The 8,618-nt window shown below is 38.7% G+C and overlaps 1 long non-coding RNA gene and 1 other non-coding gene across 2 annotated transcripts in view; one reads left to right on the forward strand and one right to left on the reverse strand.

The window, feature by feature from the left end:
• Positions 1-1,202: 1,202 nt before the first annotated feature.
• On the reverse strand, positions 1,203-3,618 carry LOC123695949. Its single transcript, XR_006752019.1, has 2 exons — positions 3,169-3,618; positions 1,203-3,023 (listed from the first exon to the last, which is right to left on the reverse strand). It is a non-coding gene; the product is annotated as an uncharacterized LOC123695949 (long non-coding RNA).
• A 3,948-nt stretch (positions 3,619-7,566) lies between these two features.
• LOC123698189 overlaps positions 7,567-8,618 on the forward strand; it is a 1,905-nt gene continuing 853 nt past the window's right edge. Inside the window, exon 1 of the ribosomal RNA XR_006752376.1 lies at positions 7,567-8,618. This exon is cut by the window's right edge and continues 853 nt beyond it. This is a non-coding gene — a ribosomal RNA (small subunit ribosomal RNA).

Below are 8,618 nucleotides of genomic sequence, written 5' to 3' on the forward strand. Positions count from 1 at the left end.
AAAACTTAAAAGATAACCAGATATATTTAACAAAAACAATTAATGAGATAACCTCGAAATCGCATCAACGTCCGTCCGAAAGTTGAAAACTATGGTTGACAACATATACATCCTTCCTCTATGGTTGACAATGACAGTCGCACATCATTACAAGATGGCGGCTTTTTTTTAATTTTAGTTATACCACTCACCGCCCGCGTCGCTGTCGTCTATGCGTTTACATGACAGTTTTGAGTGTGCCCCCCCTGTTTGTACTTTGTAACGTTCGTCTTGTTCAACGAATATTTGGATTGTGAATTATGCCGAGAGGAATAATTAGATGAGTGATAATAATTGAGACGTATATTACTGGAAATTTTACGTAGAATACGTTTATGATATTGGTTTTAGGGATATTTGAAGAATACTCAGTGAAAAAGTGTCTCAACTTTTCAGTGCGGAAGACGCAAAATGGCGCTTTTTTTCTTGTTTGTGAATAATGGATATTTGTTATTATTCATAGTGAAATACGTTGTGTTAAATGTGTGAAAATATAAGTGAATGTATTTGGCAATCGTGTAGTGATATGAAAACGTGAATATGATCATTTGATGACTCACCATTATCATGTAAGTGTTAGTAGGTATGTAAGCAATTAAAATTAAAACAAAAGAAAATCAATTTTTTTATAATTTTATAGAAAAAATATATCGTCATGATTACATTTTTATGCTATAACTAGTTTCTTCCTCTTTCCAAAAATATATCATACATGGCATATAATTATAGAACAATAGGGTAAATAAAATTTTCAAACTCGGTAGTCATAAAAAAGCTAGATTTCGTAAACTACCTCGACATACTTGGGACGCATAACATCTGTGCGTATGACGCTAGACGGGTTAACTTCACACTTCACAGAGCAAGTAATAGGTATAGGAAGAGACGGCACTCAGTACTTCGATTTCGAGCTCACGCACACATATGCATATTGTATTACTTAGGTTAAGTCTTATATACCAACCTATGAAAAGTTCACGTCAAAAATGATCCACATTGCTGCCAACATTTAAAAGTTGAAGTTGCTAGTGATGTCTCTTTGAGTACATATTATCGATAAAACTTCATATCGATATCGATAAAATTTTCGATGCTGGGTAACATCACTACTAATTCTCATCCTTATTCAAATTTATAGGAAATTAAAAATAAAACACCAACAATGTAGATCAATAAGTTTATTATAATATAATAATAATTACCTATATATAACATTTTTATATAATATTAAAACTCACTATTATCAGCAAAAATGGATAATTCCATTTGAATTTTGAATTTTACTGAATATCTTTATTTAGGCATGTAGGACTTAATTCGGCTTAAATATTATGTGAATACAACTAGATTCACATTTTATACTTTTCCTTGAAATATTTTGCGGGATTTCTATTTTAAAATCTCATTCTAAATTTCCAATATATCGTTGCCGTTCGGATCGCCATATTGGAATTGTAAGAAGTCGTTGTTTTCTTTGGACAAAACAATAATAATATTATCTCCTCTCCAATTGATTCTACAGCCAGAACATGACGTAATAGAGAAGTTTTCTCGTAAAAATTATTATTTTTTATATCTTCCTTTAATAGAACAGTCATTGGGTATATATTGCAAATACTTAGTCACAAATCACATTAATAATTATTATCAATTATTATCTACACAAAGATTTTAACATTGTTTACACATAACACTTTTTCTTCTTCTTTCACTTTTGGCAGAAATATAACAAATTAAAAAATTCAATGTACTGTACATTAACTGAGTAAATAAGTAAGAAAATCTACGATATACGAAGAACAGATTTTGTTTATCTTCCACCAAAACAATTAATAAAACGCCATTTTGAATTCAAATTTCAAACAACAAATCAACATCAAGAGGTTGTCTATGCTTAAGTCTTAACCATTGACAAGAAATCGAAGAAAGAAAGAAATAATTTATTAATGTATTAGCTTAAAATTAAAATATACAAAAATAAGGTTTAAAAAAAAATAAGAAATAATAATAAATAATTAAAACTAAAATATTAAATCTAATATTAAATGATTACATCGGAGGGGCCAACATTAGAAATGTTTTTATTTTTTCTAAAAGTTGGCAGAACAGACTCTCCCTTAGGTCTTTGAAAAGTACAAAATAATTTGAACTGTATGTCAATTGAATGAAGTTTAAAATTGCTTGATAATGGAAGCCTAACCAAAACGATGTTCTTAAGGACGCGTTTACGAATCTGACAAAAATAAGCAGTTTTTCGGTACATTTTGCGACAAAATAATACAAAACCAAATTAAACTAATAATTACTATAGATAGATTAATCCTTAACCCTCAATTCACTAGGTGAAATTTGCTAACATAAACAGCTTCCATGAGTCCACTGGACTCATATATTTTCTTGGCGTGTTTTTTTCAAATAAAACTCTTTTTTTTATTAAGTTTTTTTATTATTATTTTTAAATGTTTATTAAGGCACTACAAAAAAATAATAAAACTGGATAAACTTCTGAAATACTCTTAAAAATAAAAAAAAACTTATTCTAATAGTCTTAGAAAACAGAGTTATTTTCAAAGCCCTACAATAATGGCAAATATTTTTAACTAATGGCTCTTTTTAATTTTATAAGACTTCTAAAGGAATGCAAAACCGAAAATAAACAACAAAAATGTACGCTTCTATACAAAAAAATAAAACGTGCAATGGGGTATTGCCACCGATTGCAGGCAGCGACGGCATGCCATTTTTGAGCAACTCAAACATACAGGCTTCAGACATCTAGTGCCTGAATGTGCAGTCTTTGTTCTCTTTTTGTAATTACATGGATAACAATGCTTTCTTTCTGTCCTAGATAGCTTGTCTTCGGTTTCAGAGTGGCTCGCATCTTCATCATTCATAATTTGTGTGATCCATGATTCCAAAACAGAATCTGCCTGGTCTTCATTCATATTTACAACTTTATGTTGTTTTAGATCCATTTTACAAACCTACAACAACAACAAATATTAAAATACATATTTTTATATCATTAATACGACAAATAAGCAACATTTAAGAATCGTAACAAATAAATAAAATATTACTTAATTCACTAGTATGAGTCCATGGGACTCACTCGACGTAATAACTTACCTATTACGCAGCGCAGGCGCACGTCCTCTCGCTACCGCGGTGCCCACGTCACTGCAGGAAGGTACTGAGACGGTGGAGGAAATAAGTCACCAGGGGAAAAAAATATAATAGTTTGAAAGTTCGATGTGAGTCCAATGGACTCAGGTAGTGAATTAAGGGTTAATCTTTAAATGGTAGCAATTTTTTAGTCGAAAATTTTGGTTTATAATATTATAAAAAATATTTTCCGTTGCCCTTTCACACAAAATTGACAATATCGTGCTGAATAAAGGAACATTTTTCATGTATTTAATAAAATAAATTTAATGATTTAAAAATATTTTAAGTAAGCAGACATGTCCAACTCAAAAAGGTAGCAAAGAAAACTATCAAAATGTTACAAATAGGCTGAGAAATCAAACCTTATTTTTTCACATATTTAGTTGTAACGCGTGATACTTATTGGATTGAAATAAGAGCCAGCGCGCACGAGCAACTTTGTCTCCGCAACTATTTTGTCTCCGCAACTATTTTGTCTCTCCCACCCATGAGCTAGTATGAAAGTGCGCGCACGTAGCGACGCAACTCCCCATACAAATTGATGGGAGAGACAAAATAGTTGCGGAGACAAAGTTGCTCGTGCGCGCTGGCTCTAAGGGTTATTTTACTGGCTCATCTTGATTTATTGCACAAAAATTTGTAATGAAATATTTTAGTCTGCGCTCGGCCGCCGTTGTGAGTGGACACTGTGACGCTTGTAAGCAGCTCCTCGTTTACGAAAAGATCACTGTACGAATACAAAATATTTGACCTAATAAACTTGATCCTTCACGCATTCATTTTATTTATAGATTTTATACTTATGGGATTATAAATTTCATATTTAGTTTCTGACTTGATGGAGTGACCTGAAGGTGTACTTCGAAGACTGCTACTGGAACTAATAAACGATTAGAGCTAGGTGTGCCGAGTTTGGGCTCATTTTGTTAGTTATGTTGAGACCTTACCTCCAGACTTGATGGAGTGACCTGCAGGTGTACTTCGAAGACGGCTACTGGAACTAATAGACGAGTAGAGCTAGGTATGCCGAGTTTGGGCTCGTTTTGTTAGTTACATTGAGACCATACCTCCAGACTTGATGGAGTGACCTGAAGGTGTACTTCGAAGACTGCTACTGGAACTAATAAACGATTAGAGCTAGGTGTGTCGAGTTTGGGCTCATTTTGTTAGTTATGTTGAGACCTTACCTCCGGATTTGATGGAGTGTCCTGAAGGTGTACTTCGAAGACTGCTACTGGAACTAATAGACGAGTAGAGACTAGGTGTGCCGAGTTTGGGCTCGTTTTGTTAGTTATGTTGAGACCTTACCACCGGACTTAATGGAGTGACCTGCAGGTGTACTTCGAAGACTGCTACTGGAACTATTAGACGAGTAGAGCTAGGTGTGCCGAGTTTGGGTTCATTTTGTTAGTTATGTTGAGACCTTACCACCGGACTTGATGGAGTGACCTGCAGGTGTACTTCGAAGACTTCTACTGGAACTAATAGACGGTTAGAGCTAGGTGTGCCGAGTTTGGGCTCATTTTGTTAGTTATATTGAGACCTTACCTCCGGACTTGATGGAGTGTCCTGAAGGTGTACTTCGAAGACTGCTACTGGAACTAATAGACGAGTAGAGCTAGGTGTGCCGAGTTTGGGCTCATTTTGTTAGTTATGTTGAGTCCTTACCACCGGACTTGATGGAGTGACCTGCAGGTGTACTTCGAAGACGGCTACTGGAACTAATAGACGAGTAGAGCTAGGTATGCCGAGTTTGGGCTCGTTTTGTTAGTTACATTGAGACCATACCTCCAGACTTGATGGAGTGACCTGAAGGTGTACTTCGAAGACTGCTACTGGAACTAATAGACGATTAGAGCTAGGTGTGCCGAGTTTGGGCTCGTTTTGTTAGTTATGTTGAGACCTTACCACCGGACTTAATGGAGTGACCTGCAGGTGTACTTCGAAGACTGCTACTGGAACTATTAGACGAGTAGAGCTAGGTGTGCCGAGTTTGGGTTCATTTTGTTAGTTATGTTGAGACCTTACCTCCGGACTTGATGGAGTGACCTGCAGGTGTACTTCGAAGACGGCTACTGGAACTAATAGACGAGTAGAGCTAGGTATGCCGAGTTTGGGCTCGTTTTGTTAGTTACATTGAGACCATACCTCCAGACTTGATGGAGTGACCTGAAGGTGTACTTCGAAGACTGCTACTGGAACTAATAAACGATTAGAGCTAGGTGTGTCGAGTTTGGGCTCATTTTGTTAGTTATGTTGAGACCTTACCTCCGGATTTGATGGAGTGTCCTGAAGGTGTACTTCGAAGACTGCTACTGGAACTAATAGACGAGTAGAGACTAGGTGTGCCGAGTTTGGGCTCGTTTTGTTAGTTATGTTGAGACCTTACCACCGGACTTAATGGAGTGACCTGCAGGTGTACTTCGAAGACTGCTACTGGAACTATTAGACGAGTAGAGCTAGGTGTGCCGAGTTTGGGTTCATTTTGTTAGTTATGTTGAGACCTTACCACCGGACTTGATGGAGTGACCTGCAGGTGTACTTCGAAGACTTCTACTGGAACTAGTAGACGGTTAGAGCTAGGTGTGCCGAGTTTGGGCTCATTTTGTTAGTTATATTGAGACCTTACCTCCGGACTTGATGGAGTGTCCTGAAGGTGTACTTCGAAGACTGCTACTGGAACTAATAGACGAGTAGAGCTAGGTGTGCCGAGTTTGGGCTCATTTTGTTAGTTATGTTGAGACCTTACCTCCGGACTTGATGGAGTGACCTGCAGGTGTACTTCGAAGACTGCTACTGGAACTAATAAACGATTAGAGCTAGGTGTATCGAGTTTGGGTTCATTTTGTTAGTTATGTTGAGACCTTACCTCCGGACTTGATGGAGTGTCCTGAAGGTGTACTTCGAAGACTGCTACTGGAACTAATAGACGAGTAGAGCTAGGTGTGCCGAGTTTGGGCTCGTTTTGTTAGTTATGATGAGACCTTACCTCGGGACTTGATGGAGTGACCTGAAGGTGTACTTCGAAGACTGCTACTGGAACTAATAGACGAGTAGAGCTAGGTGAGGCGAGTTTGGGCTTGTTTTGTCTTCGAAGTACACCTTCAGGACACTTCATCAAGTCCGGAGGTAAGGTCGCCCTCTTTTGTCGTTGTTGTTGTTGTTGTTTGTTGTTGTTGTTGTTTATAATTTATTTAATATGGACCACGAAATTTATAATCATGAATTATTTTTGACGACTGCACGCCGTAACTGCACGCGTGCAAAGTTTTTTGACTTGACCTTGAAAACACGAGGCGTTAGTCGCGCGCGGCGTATGTTTGTATGTATGTATGTATTATGTATGTATGTATGTACATATGCCCTGCGTGATACGTGAATAGTATCTGAAAAAATTAAACAAGCAGAAACATCGTAGCCGGGATGCGAGACAATCGGTGCGCGAGGCTAGCGAAGACGGGGGGGCGTTGCGCGTGTGCAGCGAGACATTTGTACGTACGTATGTGTATGTACGTATGTGTATGTATCATTATTTCGTCGCTGTTGTACCGCGTCGCCCGTGTGCTCTGCGCTCTCCTCGTTGCCGCCGTTCGCGTGTCGGTGTGGGGTTGGTGTTTGGTGGTGAGTCTGACAGAGTTGTAGAGTAGTGTGTTAGTTCTATGAAATAATAAAAGACCCCCGAAGATGATGATATTGTAAAAGCGTTTGTGCATACGGCGCGATACAGTTTTTAATCTTTAGTGGTGGTAGTAGTAGTAGTAGTAGTTAGTAGTAGTAGTAGAAGAAGTAGAAATTAGTAACTGTAGTAACATTGCGTCTGCCGACGGTTTGATAGATTGTCAGTTTCGTAGATTGTATTTTATATGTGTAGTGTAATAAATAATATTACGCATCTTGATACACTCTCGGAGCGCAGACCGTGAAAAATATACGACTACTATTGAACGGCAGTATAAAATTTTTTATTGCTCACATCGCACACGTTTGTGATGTACCAATGGGCTTTTATCAGATGTTTATATGTGGTCGCAATTTTCGATCCTTCCACTCTCCGTGCGTAGATTGATCGTTTGCGTCATAAAAGTTGATCGATATTAAAATTTTTCCTTCGCTTGATGCGAATGGGAATTGTTAAGGGGTGTCTCGTTAAGATGATACTTTCAACGATTTAACTGACTGTGTTCAGATTTATCCACGTGTGCGCGCGCGCGTGTGTGAATAGTGTGCGTGTGACGGTCGCCGCCGTTGCATATCATGTTATTTAAACACGCCGCGCGCATATGTATGTATATAGAGAAGCGAACGTCGCGGCGGCATCGTCGTGTCACGTTTGAGGCTCTAGCGGAAGCTTTAGTTAGCTCCCTGGTTGATCCTGCCAGTAGTTATATGCTTGTCTCAAAGATTAAGCCATGCATGTCTCAGTGCAAGCCGTATTAAGGCGATACCGCGAATGGCTCAATATATCAGTTTTGGTTCCTTAGATCTTACTCAGTTACTTGGATAACTGTGGTAATTCTAGAGCTAATACATGCAATCAGAACTCTGACCAGTGATGGAATGAGTGCTTTTATTAGATCAAAACCAATCGACGGAGGGCCTGGCGTCTGAAGTCGTTAATTTTGATGAATCTGGATAACTTTTGCCGATCGCATGGTCCAGTACCGGCGACGCATCTTTCAAATGTCTGCCTTATCAACTTTCGATGGTAGTTTCTGCGACTACCATGGTTGTCACGGGTAACGGGGAATCAGGGTTCGATTCCGGAGAGGGAGCCTGAGAAACGGCTACCACATCCAAGGAAGGCAGCAGGCGCGCAAATTACCCACTCCCGGCACGGGGAGGTAGTGACGAAAAATAACGATACGGGACTCTTACGAGGCCTCGTAATCGGAATGAGTACACTTTAAATATTTTAACGAGGAACAATTGGAGGGCAAGTCTGGTGCCAGCAGCCGCGGTAATTCCAGCTCCAATAGCGTATACTAAAATTGTTGCGGTTAAAAAGCTCGTAGTTGCATTTGTGCGCCGCGCTGTCGGTGCACCGCATCCGCGGTGATACTGACACGTTTGCGGAGCATATCGTCGGTGAGCCGGTCGTTAAAAGCCGGTTCAATATCAAAATCCTATCGCGGTGCTCTTCAGTGAGTGTCGAGGTGGGCCGACAATTTTACTTTGAACAAATTAGAGTGCTCAAAGCGGGCTCAAAATGCCGCTTGAATATTTCGTGCATGGAATAATAGAATATGATCTCGGTTCTATTTTGTTGGTTTTCAGAACTCCGAGGTAATGATTAATAGGGATAACTGGGGGCATTCGTATTGCGACGTTAGAGGTGAAATTCTTGGATCGTCGCAAGACGAACATCAGCGAAAGCATTTGCCAAAGGTGTTTTCATCAATCAAGAACGAAAG

This window comes from Colias croceus, chromosome 1 (assembly GCF_905220415.1).
Source record: "Colias croceus chromosome 1, ilColCroc2.1".
Lineage (NCBI taxonomy): Eukaryota > Metazoa > Arthropoda > Insecta > Lepidoptera > Pieridae > Colias > Colias croceus.